This window comes from Dermacentor silvarum, chromosome 1 (genome assembly GCF_013339745.2).
Source record: "Dermacentor silvarum isolate Dsil-2018 chromosome 1, BIME_Dsil_1.4, whole genome shotgun sequence".
NCBI classification, from domain to species: domain Eukaryota; kingdom Metazoa; phylum Arthropoda; class Arachnida; order Ixodida; family Ixodidae; genus Dermacentor; species Dermacentor silvarum.
Genome location: NC_051154.1, coordinates 157,305,788 through 157,328,739, shown reverse-complemented (window position 1 = coordinate 157,328,739; position 22,952 = coordinate 157,305,788). Strand labels below are relative to the sequence as shown.

Genomic DNA, 22,952 nt, shown 5'->3' with positions numbered 1-22,952 from the left:
GCACTGTGCCGCAATCACGGCAACATCCGAAGTAAGCATATAGCAGACTTACCAAATAAATTATTGAATCTCAAGCCACGCCAAAAGACTACATCTGTGGCCTCCCTACCATCCCGCGTAATGGCACGTACGTACACACTAGCGGCAAAACTACGCAAAATGCGCGCGGTGCGCCGCCGGCGGCAAGGGCAAGACGCGCGCCGCGATAGTAGAGTGAACTAGACCATATTCTAGTACACTCTAGCGAAAGCAGCCGCGAAACAGGTAAACAGGTTTTGCTTGCCGCGGGAGGGATCGCTCCTGGACCGATTTTTTGCGGTTTGCCGCGTACCGCGGATGAAGGAGACCAATGAGAGAGGCCCGCTTCCATGACGTGGGCGCGGAAAACTGGTGTCATGCGGACCCGCCCGACCACTCGTTTCGTACTCGCGTCCGGTGTAGCCGCAAACTTGTTTCGCACTATCGTCTGCACCGTAACGGAGCTGACGGATAGTTCGAGAAGGGGGGAGGAGTGCGCGTTTTGCCGCTAGTGTGTACGTGCCATAAAGGCGGCTAGGGACTAGCCGTAGCTAGATGGCTAGGTCTAGTCAGTATAGTCACAACTACAGTGCCCCTTAATTAAAGAGCTACAAAATCTTGCGGAGAGATGGCGCCACAATCGTTGTAACACCGTGAAAAGAGAGAGAGAGAATGAACTTCAATGAAAAGGATGGCTCAGTGGGCCTTCCCCTCTGGCAAGGAGGAAGATCTCCTCTTCCCCGGCCGACACCACCTTTCTGCACTTCGAGGCGTCGTGGAGTTCCTTGACTCGTCAGGGCTCTCCGCACGCCTCTAAGGACATTTCTACAAGCGGGAAGGCCTCACGGCCTCCCACCCCACCCCGGGCCTGACCGGCCTGGCACAACACCCCTGCAGACTCTGCAGCACACCAAGGCCTTCCATCTCGGCCTGATACGTGCCGCCTATGCCTGCCGGTTTTGCTTCGCCCAGCCATGGCGACTCCACTCTATCCCTTCTTTCGCTCCCACTTACCCCTCCCCGTTGGCGCTGAGCCGTGCTCCCTCAAGGGCTGCAGAAGATAGCGCCAACCTTTCCCTTTCCCTCAAGAACCACTTATCATCATCAGTGGGCCTTAGCCGGGGTAAGGGTCAATGGCGGGGTTCACAATGAAACACACACACACACACACACACACACACACACACACACACACACACACACACACACACACACACACACACACACACACACACACACACACACACACACACACACACACACACACACACACACACACACACACACACACACACACACACACACACACACACACACACACACACACACACACACACACACACACACACACACACACACACACACACACACACACACACACACACACACACACACACACACACACACACACACACACACACACACACACACACACACACACACACACACACACACACACACACACACACACACACACACACACACACACACACAAACACACAAAAGAACTACACATTCTAACCTGCCGGTCAAGCCGGCCTCGCGCACCTAACTCCCATCTTCTTTTCTTCTTCTTTCTGGGGTTTTACGTGCCAAAACCAGTTCTGATTATGAGGCACGCCGCAGTGGAGGGCTCCGGATTAATTTTGACCACCTGGGGTTCTTTAACGTGCACTACAACGCAAGCACACGGGCATTTTTGCCCGTGTGCTTGCGTTGTAGTGCACGTTAATCCCATAAGCATAAAGAGTTGATTGTTCGCTGGGCATCGGCCTGAGGGGGTGGCGTGGTTCATGCCTCCAGTGAGATAATGCCACCTCCGTTGTGTTTCTCTCTTACTGTCGCGAGACCGGGACAGTCCCACAATAGATGCCTGGCTGTCGGTCGAGCACCGATGTCGCACGTACTGCACGTCACTGGTGTTGACATCACGTTCGCCTCCGTCTCTTCCTCCTCCTCGTTGTCCAAACGTCGCCTCTGATGACCTCGCGTCTTCCTTGAAGCGGCGTGCGCGCGCCACTTAACCAGGACGTCTTCAGTGAGTGCTGCGCCCGTGCTGGCCTTATGCACCAGGACTTGCGCGCCCCGAGGAAGCCCCTTGGGCAAAGGGTGAGAGCAGAAAAATAGGAAAATAAGAAAAGCAAATAGAGCATATTTTATGCAGCGAGATATTTTTTAGTGTTTACTGTTTGTTTGAGATCATCCAATGGTCCACCGAACCCGATGTATTCGAGGAGAAGAAAGCATATTTCTTGAGTGAGTCAGCGTGTTGCCTGCAAGTCGATCTAACCTTGCATGTTGCCACTTGTCCCGAAAGTGGTTTGCAGCGAATCTGTTAAGGGCTAGGTTCCAGGAGATCGCGTCCGTGTACACCGGAAGTCGGCAACAATCTTGTGGCGTTTCGTTTTGTGGCGTCTCGTGCACTTGGTATATTTAAAGATTGGCATGGAAGGGTACGAATGTATGACTAACATGACTGATGGGTCATGACATTAATAACATCACATGCTGGTCACTACGCCACAATTAATGATAATAAAATCACGTGTGGCGCATACCCGCATTGAATATGCGGGTATGAGCCAGGGACAAGAAAGAAAGAGATAAAGAAAGAAAGAAAGAAAGAAAGAAATCACGTGTGTCTCATACCACGTGCCATGTGGATATGTGGATATGAGCCGCCGAGAGTAGGAGCGGGAAAGCCGGTGTCCTTGTTCTTTGACGAACATGCCCAAGACAGTCAATATAGTCAATAATGATAATATATAAATTCACTATAGCAATATTCACTACAGCAGACCCAACGTAGTCACAGCTTCCCTGGCTTCACAATAGTAGAAGTGCTCCGAATTTTTTTTCTAAAAAGAAATGTAAGAAGTTTTATGGTTGGAAAGAAAAATGCTTAGGGGGGGGGGGGGGCGGTAGTTTTGGATCGTGGGGGCACCTGTGGGGAGGATTGCGGTTATAGTAGGATACAACTAAAAAAAAAAAAAAAAAAAAAAAAAAACAGCATGTGGCAACAAAGGCACACGGACCGCGTGGGGTTGTGTTACTCCGCCAGCCAATCATAGAAGCAAACAAAATCGTCGTCAAGCGACCTTTTCAAAATGGCGTCGTACTTGATACGACTGTACTTGTACGTTCCACTATAACAGACGAGTGAAAACTTATAAAATTACGCGCTTATAATTTTATTCTTGTGGCTACTGCCTCATTTAGGTAACAGGGAAAGCTTGAAGTACGAACTATTTGCAGGCTCACGGAAGAACAGTCGCTGGCGGTTATGAGGCCGTGGGCGGAGCTTCACGCGCACACACACACGCGGACACACCAGGCGTCCCAGCAGCTAACACGGAACGAACAACTTTCTTAATTGAAGCCTTCTGTTCTAATGAAACCAACTGTACGTTGTAAGTGACCTCCTGAGGAAGCCTCCCGTATTTTTCATGTGCTTATTAAGTAATGTGTATTAAGTAATAATATGTATATCCTCAGCCAGGCCCGTAGCCAGGAATTTTTTTCGGGGGGGGGGGGGGAGGGGGGGCACTTGCTAAAGGCCTTGACTATTTGAGGAAAGCGCCTATTTTTCAGTAATTATTCGCGGTAAAAATCACAGTATGTAAATTATTTGACTTTTTAAATACTATTTTATTAATGGCTTTATATATTTAGTTTTGAGATGAATCTTCCTAATAGTATAATATTTTTATTCGGACGATTCCTCTCAATAGATTTCATTAGTAGAAATAAAACAGCTACTCAGAGCCAAAAATAAAAAGGCGTTCGGCCGATGTACTCGCGCCTTAGGACATGGGCACGGAAAGATCTGCTCAGTCTTGCACATGGTGAGCAGCCATAGGCACCGACTACAGGGGCGGGGGGGGGGGGGGGGGGGGGGGGGCTCCGGGGCCCGAGCCCCCTCCGGAGATTTCCGGGGGGGGGGGGTGCAGAGCCCCCCCTCTTTTTCGCCGAAGTGTCATTACCAGAGTTCTGTTACAAACATAATTTGAGGTTTCTTTAGAGTTGCCTCAACACTTTCACTTAACATTTTATTGTGGCTGAAAGCTAACTGCATCAGTGTTGGCGCGGACGTGTACGGCTTTTCATTCATACTTTCGCTTTATTTCTGCAATCCTAACCATAGGAGGACAAGCGCATTAGAAGCGCCAGCGGCGGCTATCTCATCCGCATTTTTTCTCACTTCAACTTTTAAAAAAATTTCTACTGTGAACACCATAGGCGCTGACTACGGCGTGGCTCCGGGGCTCGAGCCCCCTACGGAGTTTTCCCGGCGATCCGTCAACCCCCCTCCCCGCCCCTATAGTGTCATTACCGGAGTTCTGTTACCCACATAATTTGAGGATTCTTTTGCGTTGCCTCTATCTTTTCACTTTTGTTGTGGCTAAAATATTACAGCACATCATTGTTGGCGCGGACGTGGATGGCTTTTAATTTCTACTTTCGCTTTATTTCGGCAAATCCTGAAAATAGGAGGACAAGCGCATTAGAAGCACCAGCGGCGGCTACCTCATCCGTGTTTCCTCACATCAATATATATATTTTAAATTTCCGCTGAGAACACCATGCACAAACACAATTTATTTAAATATATACACAGGCCAAAGTTTATTATATCTTTTAAAGAGAAGGAGGTAGCCAACTAAATGGATAGCCCATGCCTAGAGAACGAATATGTTGATATATGTGCACCTCGCTTCAAATTACTTTGCGTGCTTTTTTCACACTGAAAAAATCTGCAGACTTCAGTGACCCCTTCGGCAGAGTCTTCTATCAACGGCGTGTGAAAAGCGCGTGAGTGATATGTGTCCTAATATTGATTTTCTTTTCAGTAGGTAATGCTAACGACTGGCGACAAAAAAAGAAAAAGAAAAAAAAGCTCTTCTAATTGTTTACAAAATTTACGTATCAGGAATGGAAACATCGCCTCTTGCATGCAGAGGCCATAAATACGGGTGTTTCAGCAAACGCTTTCAAAAATTTATAAATGTTGCGTGTGGCAGATAGCACAATTCTAGTTCATGAGCTCGGTCTACTCGAAGAGGCGGACATTACTTGCACAAAAAATTGAAATGCATAATCGACTAATAAACAAAAATTCACCAATTAGGTTTTTAACATATTAACTTATGGCCCATGTTGCAATTTACAAATTCTAGCCGTGTAGTTCGCAAGCGGATGCACTAGGAACTAATTCTTAGGATGGCACTTTTCGAGATATTAATTCCCGAACATTTCGGAGAAATGCATTGGCGTTTCAGTTACTTTTGTGCTTATCCACCGTGGTTGCTTAGTGGTTATGGTGTTTGTTGGACTGCTAAGCATGAGGTCGCGGGATCAAATCATGGCCACGGCGCCTGCATTTCGATTGGGGCGAAATGATAGAACAACCATATACTTAGATTTAGGTCACCTTAAAGAACCCCAGGTGGTCGAAATTATTCCAGAGTCCTCCACTACGGTATGCCTCATAATCAGATCGTGGTTTTGGCACGTAAAACCACATAATTTATATATCTATCCATACTTTTCTGCTTCGATGCATAAAACGATGTTTTGTTAAGAAAGTGACTGGCACGCCAATGCATGTCTCCGCAAAGTTAGAGGATTAATATCTCGACACTGGTGTCAGCCTGAGAATTAGTTACAAGTGGATCTGAACTCACGGCTAGAATTTGTAAATGGCAACATCGGCCATAAGGTAATTAGCTAAAAACTTAATTGGTTAATTTTATTAATTAGTGGATTATGCATTTCAATTTATTGTGCAAGTAATATACGCCTCTTCGAGTAGACGAGCGCATGAACTAGAATTGTGCTATCTGCCACAGGCAACCTTTAAAAATTTTTGAAAGTGTTCGCTGAAACACCTTGTATATAGAATTCACTCAATAGCCGAAACGATGCCAAGCCGGATTCAGTCGAAATCAGAATAAATAGAAGCCTAGAAGTCATGCGCAGCAGCGCTTATACTACAACGAAGTACAAAGAAAGAGTGCAATTTGGCCGGGAAGGCGAAGCAGTATTAGTGATAGCGAAGTAGAAGACAATTACACGAAGTAAGATTCTTACCGTGTAAATCCGTGTAAGGATCGCACCCGTGTGAGGGCCGCACCCGCGCCTTCACAGCCAGTAATAATAATAATAAAAAAAAAAAAAAAAAAAACCATCCAACCGAGAAGCGATCGCGTTCCGTGCGCTGATTCTGATCGGGCTCAACAGCGATTTGTCGCGCGCAGCGTACTATCGCGCGTCGCTACTGGATGTCGAGAGGAGGCGATCGCGGAGGTTTACGGCGGATTTCATACTCGTAGTTGGAAAAATGAGGTCAAATGGCCCGGTCCCACGAAAGACCCGTCAAAATCGCAACAGAAAAGTGCGGCCCTTACACAAGTCTATACGTTAGTCATTGTGGCCATATAAATTGTAGTAAACATTCACCTAAAATTAAAATAGCAAGCATGCACGGAGCATGTAAACCTGTAAATACCTCACTGGATGACCTCGAGAACTCGCTTTCACAACGCAAGCAGCATGAAGAACGCCGGCAGCGGAGGCGAAGAACGGTTCGTACAGCCGCGCGATTCACCGCAACTCCGAAAATTGGATTCATCATCATTATTTGCCTCTTTTTTTTTTTTTTGTCCCCTACAGACGGCCTCTGTCAGTGATCTGCAATGACCTCTTTCTCTTAACTCTGCAACACTAGGGACGCGGAAAGACAACCCGGCGAGGAAGACAGCGCGCATGAAGTTAGCAGCCATCCCTGCTAGCCCTCTATCATTGGACCCACCAATGATTACCAACAATTAGATATGGCACGCGGGTCACATAAGCGTCAGCCGCGCACAGTCATTCACAGCTACGGCAGGGCTAGAGGAGAAGACGCGTGCTTTCCTTCCCATTCGCGTTTGACTACGTGACCTACAACTAACCCGAATATTGAGCGCGTGGGAAGATAATGCCCATCAAGCCGCCATCCTTTTCGGATCATTGTTACGTGCTTTTTCCCGCACCCACAGTGTATGGGTCACTCATGTATATGGTTTTCGGATTTATTGCGGAACATCACGGCGACGACAACAGCGAAAATGTGCCTGAAGTGTCGATATAATGGCTTTCGCCAGAAAGCGACATATAGAAAATTGTTAGCACAGGGTATATATATATATATATATATATATATATATATATATATATATATATATATATATATATATATATATATATTGATATCCTGCACCATATACAATTAGCTGTGCTGTCCCCGTGCGCTCATAAACGTATTTTAGGGTGGGATTTTCTCTCTTCTGCGTCCGCGGCTATTTGTTGTGGCCAACGCGTCGTCCATCTTACGGACACCGACTACTTACTTGGGGAAGACAGGTACACGCCGTTGCGCCTGATCGCTGCGGAAGATACCGAACTGCCTCCCGGCCGACAGCGCAATATATATATATATATATATATATATATATATATATATATATATACCTACATGAGTAGGTTTCGGAAAGCTGGTGGGGCACCAGCCCCCCCCCCCCGGGAAAATGAAAACTTTCCGCCTATATGAGCAGTTGTGGACAAGTTTCTTTACGCAGCGGGAGCTCTGCTGGAAATCACCCCCACTGGCTACGGGCGTGTCCTCAGCTGCGAAACCACCTTTGCCGAAAAAGAAGGCACTGAGGTGCGGAGCGTGAGTGGGGAGGAGGAGGTAGCGTGTTTTTTGCGGTACATACTGCATGCAACATACAAACAAAATAAACTGCCGATACGTCGAGTACACGCTTTGCATGATTAATACTTAGCCAGCAGCCCACTGAGCGTCGTTTCTGTGGCCCAGGTATGTGTGGGGGCAGGAGAACGGCACAGTTCAACGTATATTTCACTATGTGGCTGAAAGTGGCCGTGCCACTCGACGCGAGAAGTGCCATCGCAGAGAAGGCATATTATAAAAAAAAAAAAAAAATACGTAGGATATCCTCAGGGAGTTATCTGAATGATGCGTAAGCATTTCGTAGTAGCGACGTGCTGTTGAGTGCTCACACTCCACACTGCTGGTAATCATAGCACTGCTCAGCCGCGGCTGCGTTCGTCTTTGCGCCATTACAGTAAATGCGACAGCGCTGCGGGGACACGAACTGCTGCGGAAGGCGGCGCAACGTGAATGATGAGGCAAGCAATTAAGCTACTGCATTTGTAGCGCCAGGTGCGCTGATGACGTTCCGATCCGAAGCCACGGCTGCTCCACAGCTCTGACTTACTAAAGGTGTGCCTAGTGCGTGCCTGATTGCACACGTCACGTAGTCACAGAGACGCGCTCGCGCCACAGGTCGCGCGTTCGTCGTCGTCTTTCACAGCTGGCGAAGTTGAAAACGATCGTCTTACGCGGAGGACGGATCGACGCACGGACAGTTTTCTCGTTGGGTAACCATAGAAATGCTTAAGCATTAAAAAAAAAGAAGTTGCGTTTGGACTCATATAGTGAGTATGCGCCACAACCACTCAGGTCAACAACAACATGCAATAGACAGGTAAGAAGAAAAAAAATGTCGCAGTTTCGCCCGAAAGGCGAAGCATCAATTGCGATAGCAAATTAGTAGAGAGTTTTACGGAGTAGGGATAGTAGTTTTATCGGCTGCATAAACTTGGACACATTCGCTTACGAATTGAATTAACAAGCGTGGTGTCAGCGCGCACAAGCAAACATGGATGCATCACGCTCGATGGCCGCAGACAACCACTGTCAAAACGCTGCCGTGCGCAAGGGCGGCCGCCGCAGCGAGCGAAGGTTCGTGCGGTCTATCGCTTCAACGGAAATTGAGCGGCGAAAGCACAGCGCACACAAAGGTCAGAGCCGTGTGGAGATCGCTTTCAAGATACGGTGCGCGCGACAGCCCGCACCGACGTAAAGTACAAGTGCGCAGTTGTTGGCAGAGTAGAAGCTGCCCCCCTCCCTCCCTCTTATACCCGCAAGGCTTTCGCGAGACGGAAGAAGTGGCGTTTGCTCTCCGCCGTGCGTTCGCCCTCCGTGAAAGCACGCGTCCCCCGCGCGCTTTCACTCGCACATACGGCGCGCGGTGACGATTTTATTGCCCTTAGACTTTAAACGGAACCCCACGGTGACGCCGACGGCAGAAATCAGCTTGAAGTGTCCATATAATTGCTATCGCAATAAAAATAAAAGTGATAGCATGGACCTCCGCCCTCGACCACCAAACCTGGGCGACCCAGCGCGCCCGTAAGGCGGCGGCGAGGCAAGCCCTCGACGTCCCCTCATGGGATGCTTAGGCCCCGCCATCATAACGTGCTGCATGGTTCATTAATAAAAGTTTATTCCTCCTCCTGGACCACTCAGTTCCGTAACTTCTGATAACACGACAGTTTCACAACCGTGAACGCTTTAAAGAATTCAGAATGAATCCGCTAGCGACAATTCAGTTGGTTTGTATGACCGCCCGACGGAGCGCTTGCAATACACGTATAGAACAGGAAAACCGGCAAATGGAGCGCCGGTGGGGGGGGGGGGGGGGGGGGGTCGAACTGCATGGCAGCCGGCACCACGAGGGAAAAGCCGGCCAAGTGGCTACCCCAGTTATATCGAATCTCCATCGCCGCTATGTGCTTGCGGGGACGTCAGGTGCTCTGCCGGACGACAACGGTCCGCTGCTACAGCTGAGCCAGTAGGTCTGCCACGTCATGCTTGGCATACTTAATCGGTTTCTTCGGGCATATAAGCGTGAATGGCGCTACGGACAAGATTAGTCTCGGGTGCGAATGACTCGCAGGTCGCATCGAATTCAGGCGCTCATGGCCACACAATACACAATTAATAAAATAACTTATCGCGTCGCCCACAACCTTGCAGTTAACGCCGCACGATCTGTTTTGTTAAAGCGGACGCTGTCCTTATCCGGTAAATGAGGTACACCTTCACACGTGTAAGGTCGTTCGTTACATGGGGCTGTATTCGGGAATTAATATCTAGAAACTGGGGCGGAATACACTAAGCTGGGCTGTTCGTACGCAATTTCTTAGCCAAAAGGTTCTTACGCTGAGAGAAGGGTGCAACCGAAGTGGCAGCGCATTTAACTTACAGCGTCGTATGAGAGGGAGGAGAAAGCAAAGCTCGTATTTCACGAAAAAAATGAAAGAAGTGCGCTCAACTGACAGCATGATCGCGCATCATACATATGTAGTTGAGGCTTTATTCTTACAGCAAATTACTGCGCACCCCTATTCGAGAGCTTCCTTTTCCGGGTGTCTGCTACATGTTAATAGTTTTTAGCGCAAAGAAACGCACAACACGAGAGAAGGCACGCAGGACACAGCGCTGTGTCCTGTGTGCCTTCTCTCGTGTCGTGCGTTTCTTTGCGCTAAAAACTCTGTGTCCTGCGTGCCTTCTCTCGTGTTGTGCGTTTCTTTGCGCTAAAAACTATTAACATGCAATACCAACTAGCCCACCGGTCTGTTCTGTTGAACTTCGTCTGCTACAGCGCCGACAAGCGCAACCGCGCTCACCCTTTCACCGCGCCGCCGTGAAAAGAATTGCAGTGGAAGTGTTCCGCATTCTTCTCACATTTCGAAACGCAACGCACGAGCAGTGGGAGATGGTGCTGACCAGCTCGGCACTGGAGGATCAGCGAAAGCTTATCGCCAGAGCCGAAAGTGCTGCCACCGCCGCTGGGGCCCTGGACTGAAGGCTCCACCCACCACGGAGATCGACGCTTCTCCGTGCCTCATCAAAATAAAGTTTTGTCTCTCTCTCTCTCTCTCTCTCTCTCACACATTTCAGCGAGAGACAGGACTGATGGTCTCATGGTGACTTATTTGGCGCAGAAAGAGGCGCTCAGTTGGAAATTGTAGACCAGGTCTGCCAGGCTAACCCCGCCTGTATACATCACCACCACCACCATATTACAAAGCGACTAAATGTCTTTATTTGGATACTACATACAGAAATGAAAAAAAAAAGTTCTTAATATATAGTTCATATCATGGCCTCAAGGCAAGGGGCCCAGCACCCGTACGTTCATCGGTGTGGTATGTGATCGTGCTGCACACGGTTGCAGGAGGTGGCTCTAATGCCGCGCATAGGCTCAATATCAGCTCCCTCGCCAGCCGGTATACGTCTAAGGTGCTGGTCGACGGTGCCGTCGATCGCCAACTGACAACGATACGCACGCTCCCTTCGCATAGGATCACTGTCGAGGGCGTGGAGAGCTATGAAAGCAGCCGTAAAAAAGAAATGCAGAAAGAAGCCGTGGCTACCGACACTGCCTAATTATCACAGAACACTTCGCTACGTAACATCCCCACCTGCAAGTTTCGCTATCTATCACACTTTGAGCTCGTATCAGCGTTCATCGCTTATCCTTGGCTTCTCCTCAGCTGATAAAACACGATGATGCCTCGTACCGGGTCAAGAGTTCGTTTTGCAGGTTCAGGCAGCCGCATCCGACAGAGGCGAAATGCACAGAGGCGCGTACACATCAATTTTGGAGACCGGTAATAAATAATAGGTTGGTGATGTCAGGGCCTGGAGCCCCTGATTACGCTGTCTGTCATATAGCCCAAGTGGCATCTCATAGAAGTTAAGGGCAATCAGTCAACATCCCCACTATGCTCAGCGCCAATGTTCCCATAAATTTACCAGCCTCATAAGAACACACGCTCAAGTGCACGTCAGAATACTGCACAGCACCGTACACGAAGCACATAACGGCCCAACATTCTAGCTGGTTCCGGATCAAATCGGTTCAAGTCGTCGATGTTGGGACATTGACGCACTTCGTTTAGAGCAGTCACTGCACGTATAGTACGATGCCTAGGTGGGGGTGGTGGTATCCAAGCGGTGCCCGACGCCGTTCTGTAAACATGCGAATGCGGCCTCGCAGTACGAAGCGAACTGCGGTTTGAGAGCAACAGTCCGTTAAAACTCCGGACGCATTTTGGATGTTGTAAAACATCTTCAGCGTACTTTTAAGTTCACTGCAGGACGAAGGCCTGTTCCAGCGATCTCTAATTACCCCCGACCCGCGCTCGCTCATTCCAAGTTATGCCTACAAATTTCTTGATTTCATAACCACACATAATATTATGGTGTCTTCGACAGCGCTACCTTTCCCCCAGCACCCTCTCTGTATTTCTAATGAACCACCGATTATCTACCTTAAGAAAACGTGGCTTGCCCAGCTCTTATTTTTACTCTTAATTTTAACTACCACTACCCGATAAGTGGTTCTTGAGGGAAAGGGAAAGGTTGGCGCTATCTTCTGCAGCCCTTGAGGGAGCACGGCTCAGCGCCAACTACCACTACCCCGTTTGCTCTCTGATCCACACCGCTCTCTCCCTCTCTCTTAGCGTTATGCCTAATATTTTTCGGCTGGAAGAAAATTCTTGCGCTGAATTCACAAACGCCCATGAAGGGTTTCTTAAGAGGAGGAAACTATAGATAGAACATCGCACGAAGAGACTGAAAGACATGAGTGACGTCATTTCGCCCAGGACTGATGTTAGTCTGGGCTTTAGAATAAGCACCTTAGCCAATCAACGATGACTGTCGTATGCTGTCACTTTTGGTGGAATGGTGGTATATGGTACGGGATTTTATTCACCATTTCTTTTTATATGTCAGTGTAGTGACGTCCTGCTTCATATCAAAGACAGGACTGCCATCCGTAGTACGCATGTGTTGGCTCACACCGTAGCCACAGAATGAGCAAAACCGTGGGCCCAGATACTACGTCACTTTGACTTATAATGCTGAATTGAAACTATGAACTATATAATAGAAGGCTGAGGCTAACAGCACGGAAGGCGACAGGGAATTGTGCAACAGCAACAAGTTTTGATAATTAGATATGTTTAGTCGTTTTGTTTATTGTTTCATATCGCATTGAGAATAATAGCGCCAAAGCGTTGGAAAAAAATAATCATCCGCAGCCCTTTGAGCAAGATAAAGCTCAAACTACAAAAAAAAAAAAAGAAAGAAAAAACGATAGACGTTCTCAAAACACATCAATGACAAACATGACGGTTGTCTAGGACGGACACTACACTTCTAGGCCGGTACTTTGTAGCGATGCCTTTCCAATTCTAATGCCTTTTCGTGCTTTTCGCGCTTGGTCAGTGGTCAGAGCGACGGTCCGCTCACGTTATCAACGGCATCAGCCGGCCGTGAGCGGTGGATTATAAGACTAGTAGAGAATAAAGGATAACGCAGCGCTACAAAATACCAGCCTTATTTGCTAATTCCCAATGGAGTGTCATGACGAGTATGAACACAGCCTATCAGACATATAGACAGAAGTTCGCCGCCCCGCATAAATATTACTGCCTTCCACAGCAGCGCACGCCAAATACAATTATGCACTAAACTGCTCAATGTACTTTCAGATGACAAATCAGAGCGTGCCACTAAGAGCGCAGGTGCCATCCTCGGTAAGCGCGTTCCAACGCTTAATTACCCGCGTTAGATCGAGCGGGGCAGATAGACCTCATTATGTTCGTAAGACCCCCTGCTGCACCCCTATCGTAGAAATTTCTTCTTAAGTCGTCATCTGCGACGGCTGTTTAGGTTTTATGAATCGAGTTACGCTTACTATTGGCGGAAGTGCTGAAGTTCGCACCTCTGCTACCCTTACATATAAGTATTTTTTCGACTGCACCGTTCGTGTTATCAGTGACAGGCATCGCAAGCTTGCTGACGTTACGAACAGTTTTAGCTTTGTGAATACGTTTTTTCGTAAAAATTTCTTTACACCAAGATTTGTTCGTAAGTTCGCTGAGTGAATTCCGCTCCTGGGGCTGAATTCACAAAGCTTTTCGTTCGTAAGTGCTGCTTGCCATTGGCCAGCCGCCTTCGCTGATGATATGTCCAACAACATCATTGGCTGACACCGGCTTCTGCGAGCAGTTCAAGTGTAAGAACGTTTTTGTGAATTCGGCCCCTGGTGTCTTCCTGAGGATTCGTTCCAAGTGGATCCAGCTTGCGAACTCCTCGGCTAAAATTTTTAAATTGCAATGTGGGCCATATTGTAATTAGTTTAAAACTTAATTAGTGAATGTTTGCTAATTACTCGATTATGCATTTCATTTTTTTTTGCAAGTAATGTCCGCCTCTTCGAGTAGACCAACTCATGAACTAGAATTGTGCTATCTTCCACAGGCAACCTTTAAACATTTTTGAACGTGTTCGCTGAAACATCCGGTGTACAGTTGTTGCTGAGTTGCGGCGCGTTATTTCAGAATTGAATGTTTAATTGTCAGTGACGCCGCCACCCTTAATGTCCTTCGCTTCTAGGGCTAATAAAATGCTGTCTCTCGCGTAATCGAGAGCAGATGTAAGCATGAAATGGCTACCGGCAAAGCAGATTGGTTGGAGATGATACTAGCCACAATCTTAAAATATGTATAGTGTATGTTTGCAAGGGCACACCCCGCCCCACCACACCACACCACACAACTATCCGCGGCGCGCCGGACGCTGCCGGCCTCATGATGATGATGATGATGATGATGATGATGATGATGATGATGATGATGATGATGATGATGATGTAGTGGCGGCTAGCCCCTTTGTCACGGGTGGACACACGCAATGTCCGGGCCTGGAGGGTCTAAAAAATAAATAGAAGATAAATAAGTAAAAAAATGGAGAAAAGGAGAAAGAAAGAAAAAGAAAGTAAGAAAGAAAGGAAGGAAATGGGCACTTCGTAGGTCGCTATGCAATCCAGAGTCGCTATGCAATCCAGAGTCACACCCGACGCACACTGGCCCACCACTCAGTCAGTCGCTTTTTGGTGGCCACTACAGCGCAGTTCCGGCCGACGTCGCGTCCATTCGCAATGTGATTTCTATCATCCGCCTCGAGCGCGTGAAAACCAAGCGCCCGAGGGAGATCTGTGTCCTTTGCCGGAGCAATCTGCAGGCCAGCGTATCGAAGGATGAGATGCTCTTGCGTCTCGGTCTCCGCCCCGCAGAGCCTGCACTTGGTGCACATACCGGTGTCTTGGAAGCGGCTGCGGTATACGGCAGTGCGCAGTGCCCCTGCCCTCACCTCGAACAGGAGGCCGCTTTCAATGCTGTGATCATAGAAGCACTCCGCACTGATAGCTTGTTTGTTTCCCCGGTAGAGCTCAAGGGTGGATTTCGACTCCATTTCCTTGCTCCAGATGGTGGTTTCAGCTTCCTTTACGCGTCGGCGGACCTCGACCGACCACTTGGTCTCAGTGTCGGCGTCGATTTATTCACCAAAGACGCCGTACTTCTTTTCGATCTGATATACTCGGCGTGTCCAGTCGGTTCTCATGCATGTCGCCGAGAGATACTCGAAAACTCTGCGAGCCCACCGCGTGCGTGGCAGGAAGAGGAGACGGCCACGGTAGGCGATCTTGCGCGCAGCTTCCCGGGCCTTGAAGCTCGACCATCCCACATCTCCCTGTATGGCCTCATTGGCTACCTGGCCATGACATCCAAGAGCAGTGCGCCCAGCCTCCCGCTGCTGACGCTCCAGTCACCCTCGTGTTGGTGGTGGGAGGCAGGTAACTGCATTTGCAAAGGTGAGGCCGGGTACGTGAACCAGTTTCCATAGATCGCGGATCATCAGGAAGCGGTTACAGCCCCACAAGCACCGCCGGTGGAGGATACGTTGCGCCCGAAGAGCAGTCTGCCGCAGTGGGGTCTTGTGGAAGCTGTATTTATTTACCTCGGCACAGAGAGTGACCCCGAGGTACCTGTATTCATTACGTGTAACCACCGGCTCTCCCGCGAGAGTCAGGACAGCTGGATCGGAACGCCCTCCAGCCAGACAAACGACCGCCGACTTCCTTGAACTGAAGCATAGTCCGATGCGTGAGATTTCCACCTGGCAAATGTCGAGGAGGGCCTGTAAATCCTCTCTGTTCTCTACCATGATCACCAGGTCATACACGAATGCCAGGCCAGGGAGGCGGCGGTTCCCGTTGGCACTGCTTGTACTAAACCTCAGACGGAACTCGAGGCCCGAGTTTAGCATTGCCCGCTCCATTCTTTACGTGTACAGAATGCAAAGAAAGGGCGAGAGGGGACAGCCCTGCCTCAGGCCCTTAGTGACAGCAATTTCGTTCGAGACAGCGGAGCCTAGTTGTACAGTCACTACATTATGTCTGTCCAACCTTTGTATTGTATGCAAGAGCTGTGGCGGCATGCCAAGATCGGACAGGCAAGTGAAGAATGGCGAGTGGTGGAACGTTGGCGTAAGCTTTCTCCACATCGAGAAAGCAGCACAGCAGCGCCCTCCTTTCCTTCCGTGCGAGTTCGGCACATTGCGTAATGACAAACAAATTGTCGTCTAGTCGTCTGCCCGGTCTAAAGCCGTTTTGCAGCTCCGTCAATAGCCCCTCCGCGTCAGCCCAGGCGCTGCCAGTCCTTGATTACTCTAGCAAACAGACGGTACAACACACTGGTGACGGTGATGGGTCAGTAATCCTGGATGATACTTGCATCTCCGCCCCGTTTGAGAATCAGAGTCACCTTGCCCTTAGGCCAGTCTTTAGGCACAGGTTCACCATCAATTACAGCTGTGAGCAACTTGGCAAGTTGCTTGCTCCCTCGAGTTAGCGCCTATGCACTTGATCAGGCGCGCTGGCATGTCATCAGGACCCGGAGCTGTACGAGCACGTATCCGTGTCAGAGCCCGGTCCACCGTGAGTCTCGAGAATCCTGTCCATCCTGACACACAGTGCCCTCGGCTGAGGATGGGACAGGGGGCTCATTGTCTCACCGCTCCGGCGGCTTTCACCATCCATGTTCGGGCGACCGAACACCCTGGAAAAGTGGCGTGTGAGGTATTCTTGGAGCTCGGTGACCGGCTGTCTCGTTGTTGCATCTATAAGGGGAGGAAGCGGGCGGGCGATCTCTGCCCAGAGACCATACGTAAGTCCAGAACTTCTCGGCCGCGGACTTCCCTTCCATTCTTATAGATTGGACAAGGTGAAGGTTGTGGTCTGCAATCTAGTTCTGCACAAGCGTTTGCACCTTGTGCTTTACATCCAGATATAGTGCCCAGGCAGCCGCACAGGCCTCGGCGTCAAGGCCCTTCATGGTCCTACGATGCTCCCGATTGGCTTGTCGGCGTGCTCTCCAAGCCAATTCAACCTCTTTGTCCCACCATGGGTTGCATGGTTTGTGTGCGTTCCGCCTATCCCGCACCATGTGCACGTGCATGACCGAGCTACAGTGTACTAGAAGCTGGGCTCAAAAAAAAAAAAAAATCACGCATGCTAACCAGGTTTGTGCCTTTGCTTAGCCAAAATGAATATGTATATATGGCTTAAATATTTCATTGTTTCACTTTAGTTGTTCCATGCTTCACAGTAACATTCTGCGTTTATTACTAACCATCATTACGCCGGCACACATTTGTTATATCAAATCAGGTTTGTTTTTTCCATAAAGAAATGGAGGGAGGCCTGAACAAAAAGTGAAAACTAGTTCACTTGACAAAGGCTCCGGCCTATGCTTATGTACAGTTATATAAGGGTAAGCAAAATGAAGTTAACAGGGCTGTTGCTGACACAAAGCTTTTATTTGCAAGAAGTACAGCAAGCCATTGTTTCATGCACTTCAACTCATGTGCAATGGCTCAACTTCAGCTGTTTGGCCCTCTGCCGCTTTCCTGCCTTGTCACAGTTAATTCCTTTCACATAAGAATGCAGACGTTTGACAATGTAAAAACTAATTATTTTAGCTGTGAGGCTAAGAGCGTGCACATTGCAGCCAACTTCGAGGGAAAGCTTACTCTTAACAACTTCCAGCATATCCATAACGCTGTTAGAGTGTAGCTCACTCTGAGAGAAGCATTCTGTGAAAAGATCCTCTAAAATTTTCACAAAGCCGTAGAGCTGACTGGAGGCCTCCTCGGTCACAGAAGTTTGTTAGCCGGGCAAGTTGAAAACTTTCGCCTGGTGGGGTCATAGTGAGCAGCTTTATGCATTCTTGGCATTTTGTGCTGGAATCGACAATACACTTCCGCGCAACATAGCCCGCAATGTGGTAAGTGAGCCTCGAGTCGCTTCTGGCCACGTGCTGGTTATGGTCGTTTGAAACCCGCCGGTTCGTGCAATGCTGCGGTACCACGTTTGTGTGGCCTCTGTGGCAGCAGCGCTAGTAGCAGTTTAACTGCACTCATTTCTGTCACCTGATGCTTCGAGAGAGTCAACTTCCAGTAAGGAGGCCAGTGTACCTTCCTCGCAGTTTCCTTCGCTAACTGACCTAACTAGACCATAAAAAGAAAAACAATTCACAGTGATCAGGAACTGCGTTGGAGTTGAGCACAAAACGCGGCTCGAAATGGAGCTCGCATACTGCGCTCGTGTCGTCCAGAGGAGGTTCTATGGAGGTTCTTTTCCCACTCTTTCCGCCTATTTTTATCCTTCGGTACGCCAAACAAGGACAACTTCGGCCCATCCTTCACATAAACATAGCCTGTTTGGCACCCAGGCGCGTAACAGTGGTTTTGTCGATGCCGCGGCATGGCTCAGTTACTGCAAGGCATATTAATCTCTTGCAGGCTATGTGCGAAAAAAACACTGAAAAAAAAAAAAAAAACACGCGACGACGTCCACAGAAAAAACAACGCAGCTCAGCAACTCCAACTAATATGATCGGGCACTGGGCGGGCACTAGGCAGCTGCGCCGTCGCACCCACGTTCCATGATGATGATGATGATGATGATGATGATGATGATGATGATTTATTGGCATACCCTTTGAAACGGGGCGGCGACAAATAGTCACCTAGCCTGCTTGATTTAATCAGGTATATTATACATGTTCTTTATCCATCATTTTTGTATACCTCTCATTATTTTTATTTTTCAAAAATTTACCTTGTACCGCTGCCTATGATTTTAAGAGATCAGGTCGTATCCATCTTTTCCCTGCTTTTTTTTCACCAGTACTCTAATCGTCTCTTGCTGATCTCTACGGCTGATCTGTTTATGTTTCCTTCCACTTTAAACCCAAGCGCTTCTGGGAGTTGCACGTTACCTACGGTTCTCGCTGGGTGGATCCCGTCGCATTCCATTAGGATGTGCTGAGTGGTCTCTGGATCTTTACTGCAGCATACACATGTCTCATCTAGTTCCGAATATTTGTTCCGATATGTTTTCGTCCTTAGGCAACCGGCTCGAGCCTCAAATAGCAAGGCACTGCCCTTTGTGTTATCGTACAAATTTTCCCTTCTAATTTCTTTCTTCTCATTCTTGTAAATCTTCATTGTCCTTTTTATTTCCATTCTTTGCATCCAATTCACGGTCTCTATTTCTCTCACTTTCTTTCTGATGACCCCTGGTTGTCTATTTACAGTTTCGATTATCCTGTACTTGGTTGCCAACTTCCTTGACCTCTTCCTCCATTCTGTGTCCACGCTTTTCATGTAGAGATACTTGTGCACTTTAGCCGCCCATTTATTTTCATCCATGTTCCTGAGCCTTTCTTCAAAACTAATTTTGCTCTGTGCTTCTCTGACTTCAAAAGAGGCCCAACCCATGTCACCCTGCACTGCCTCATTTGTCGTATTACCGCGTGCTCCCAAAGCCAACCGGCCTACTGATCTTTGGTTAACTTCCAAACCCGCCAATATATCCGATTTTAAGCATATAATGGCATTTGCAAATGTTAGCGCTGGCACCATTATTCCTTTCCAGATTCCACGCACCACCTCATACTTATTGTGGCCCCATAGTGCTCTGTGTTTCATTATTGCTGCATTCCGCTTCCCCTTTATTTTCAGATTATCTTGGTGGTTGCTGGAGTAATTCTTCCCTTCGTTTATGTGTACGCCGAGGTACTTATATTGCTTCACTATGGGTATTACTTGCTGTTGAATTGACACCACGAAGTTACTCGTGTGTTCATTAAAGATCATAATCCCTGATTTCTCTGTGCTAAACTTAAGCCCTAGATTTGTCGCTGCGTTCCCACAGATATTCGCAAGTATCTGTAAATCTTTTTTATTGTCCGCTAGTAGCACAATGTCGTCTGCGTACATCAGTCCAGGGACCTTCTGTTGCACCATTTGTCCATTACGCATGTAGGATAAATCGAAACCTAATTCGCTGTTTTCTAGTCGTCTTTCTATACCCTTGACGTAAAGCGTGAACAGCAATGGTGACAGAGGGCATCCTTGCTTCAATCCTTGGTGAATTCCCACCATTTCATTTCCTTTTCGGCCTTCCCATACCACTTGTACTTGGTTGTCTCGATATATCTCCTTTAGCAGCTCCACGAAATCGTCATCTATGCCTTCGTATTGAAGAATATCCCACAACAATTCCCTGTCTACGTTGTCATGAGCTCCTTTAATATCTAGAAATGCTATCCATAAAGGTCTTTCCTGAGCTACTGAAATCTCTATGCACTGAGTTAGTACAAACATATTGTCTTCTAAGCGTCTGCCTGGCCTGAACCCATTCTGTAGTTCCCCCAATACATCGTTTTCCTCCACCCACTTCGACAGTTCTAATTTTATGGCTTGCATTGCCATTCTATATATCACCGACGTTACTGTAACTGGCCTGTACGAGCTCGTGTTATCCTTATCTCCTTTGCCTTTGTAGATGAGATTCATCTTGCTTTCACGCCATCCATCGGGAATATTCTTTGTTCTAATCACTTGCTCTATGGCATTAGTCAGCAGTGCCTTGCTTTTTGGACCGAGGTTTTTGATTAGCTGTATTGGGATTTCATCGGGTCCAGCTGCCGTGTCGTTAGGGACATTTTCTGCTGCCTTTTTCCAATAAAAGCTTTCTATGCTAAATTTTGATCTCTCAGGCCTCTCTGTTGTTGCTGGATCTGTTGTCTGAACTACGCTTTTTCTCGTGCCGAAGTTATGCCTGATAACGTCTGTGATGTACCGCAGCTCATCATCGCCTTCATAGATGTTACCGTCTTCATCCCTTAAAGCCGTTTGCGAGTTTATAGTTGGAGCTCCGAGTGCTTTTATATGGTTCCAAAATATTTTTGGGGCGCCTTTGTCTCTTTTGTGAATGTTATGCACCCAACGTTCACTTGCGCATTTAATTTTCTCTTGCACGAGCTCACTCGCAACCCTTTTCTTTTCTCGGTATGTATTCCATCTAAGGAGCACCTCTTCTTCTTGTAATCCCAACTTTTTGGCTTCTCGATGAACCCGATGCCAGCGCCGCCGCTCGGGCTACCGGAGAAGCTCATATTTGCGACATTCTTGGAGCCGCCGCATCGCATAGCCTCCGCCAGAGAGTAAGCCCACTGCCCCCTTCTAGTACACTGTAACCGAGCGCAGAGCGTGGACAAATTCGTCATACGACTGGGCCTCTTGCCTTTTGGAGCACTGCGCAAAATCCTCGGCAACCCGTTCTACAGATCGATTTGGCAAGTGCAGGCCAGGCCTCCGCTGAGGTCGCACACAGCTTGCCTAGCGGGCAGATGTCGAGAACGACAGTCGAAGGCGATTGTGATCGTTCCCGAGGCTGAAGTGTCCTGCTTCGTCGATATGCACCTGGGTGATGCGGGCGGCCAGATTCGCCGACACCAGCGCGTAGTCTATGGTGGAGCGGCTGCCGCGGGCGCACCAGGTGAACTCGCCCTTGCAGTCAGCACGGAGGTTGACGATCTCAAGGGAGAGCTCCTCCGCACACCGGAGCAATATTTTCCCCATTATGGTCCTGGTACCCATCTGAGGGATGAAATGTCCATTGAAGTCCCCCATCAACAGCACTTCACGCTCTGTAGCCCACCTCTTCACATCCTGGATGATGAACTGTATGAACCTGTCGTCCTGGTCACGCCGCGTGGCGCCATATTTCGAATGAGGCGGTGCAAAGCCCGCACCGCGGAACTCGATGACCGCTGGCGTTGAAAAGAGCACAGACAACCCTGTCTCAGCGACAAAAGATGACAATCAAGTGTATGGTGCCCTCTATCTGCCTTTTGAACGTCGCTATTGGAAATGACAAATAAAAGTTGAGCGTACTAGGAAGTTACACCTTGTGTGACATTGTGGACAAACATTAGGAAGAACTAGGAAGCAATATTTTTGTAACTTGTTTGGGCAGTAACTAGCGTATGTAATGCGGTCCTGTGCGAAGGGTTGGGAGCCAGAGACCGCATTTTCTTTACTTTTGACAGCTTGTCTGGATGATGTCGTTTTGTTCTCACAACGACGTCCGGATAACGGCTCTGCAATTTAGCTCAAGGTCACTCGAAGGTCGCCCACAACGGGAACTTAAAGCATTTCATGCTTTTGTTCATTTAAATATAAAACAGAAGCGGCATTATGAGCGGGTGTCTGCGACAATGAAAAATAACCTGAAAGGCAGTGAGCAAAAAGCTTTAGTCATTCTTGTAATTTGGGAAAGCTATGAAAGCTGTCCTGGGCGCAGCCACGGTGGAGAGTAAACTTAATTGTTGCACTTCCGCAGTGGGAGATCATCCCAGTCCGGGAGCCGTGTTGCCATGGCTGTTCTTCTTGCCCTCGCCACCAGCTTGCGCTTGGGCAAAACAATGACACAATAGCGGCCAAGCGCGCGCGCCCTTAGCTGTGGTCGAGTAAGCAAGGCAAGGAAAGTAATCAGTCAGCCACTGGTTATGAACACTCTTCCTTTTGTTGGAGAGCACATTTTAATGCGATATCAATTATATGGACACTCTAGGCGAATTTCTGCCGTCGTCGTCACCATCGCCGTCACCGTGAGGTTCCGTATAAAGTCCAAGGGCGATAACACCATCCACGCGCGCCCTACGTTGTATGTGCGAGTGAAAGCGTACGAGGGGAGCCGAAGAGAGCGTCGGTGGCTCGTAGCTTTGTGCGTGCTGTGTGTTCTCCGGGCTCAGTTTGCGTTGAAGCTATAGACAACAGCACGAAGGTCACTATGCTTGCTTCTGCTGCCGCG

The 22,952-nt window shown here is 48.4% G+C and overlaps 1 protein-coding gene across 5 annotated transcripts in view; it reads right to left on the bottom strand.

The window, feature by feature from the left end:
- Window positions 1-22,952, bottom strand: part of LOC119431941 (uncharacterized) — a 117,954-nt gene that overhangs the window by 4,253 nt on the left and 90,749 nt on the right. The window contains exon 1 of one of the 5 annotated variants that reach the window (XM_037699412.2): window positions 53-176. The exons of the other annotated variants lie outside the window; for them this stretch is intronic. The gene's annotated coding sequence lies outside the window, so the exon portion shown is untranslated. Of the gene's footprint in view, window positions 1-52; window positions 177-22,952 lie in introns of those variants that run through there. 5 annotated transcript variants of the gene reach the window in all.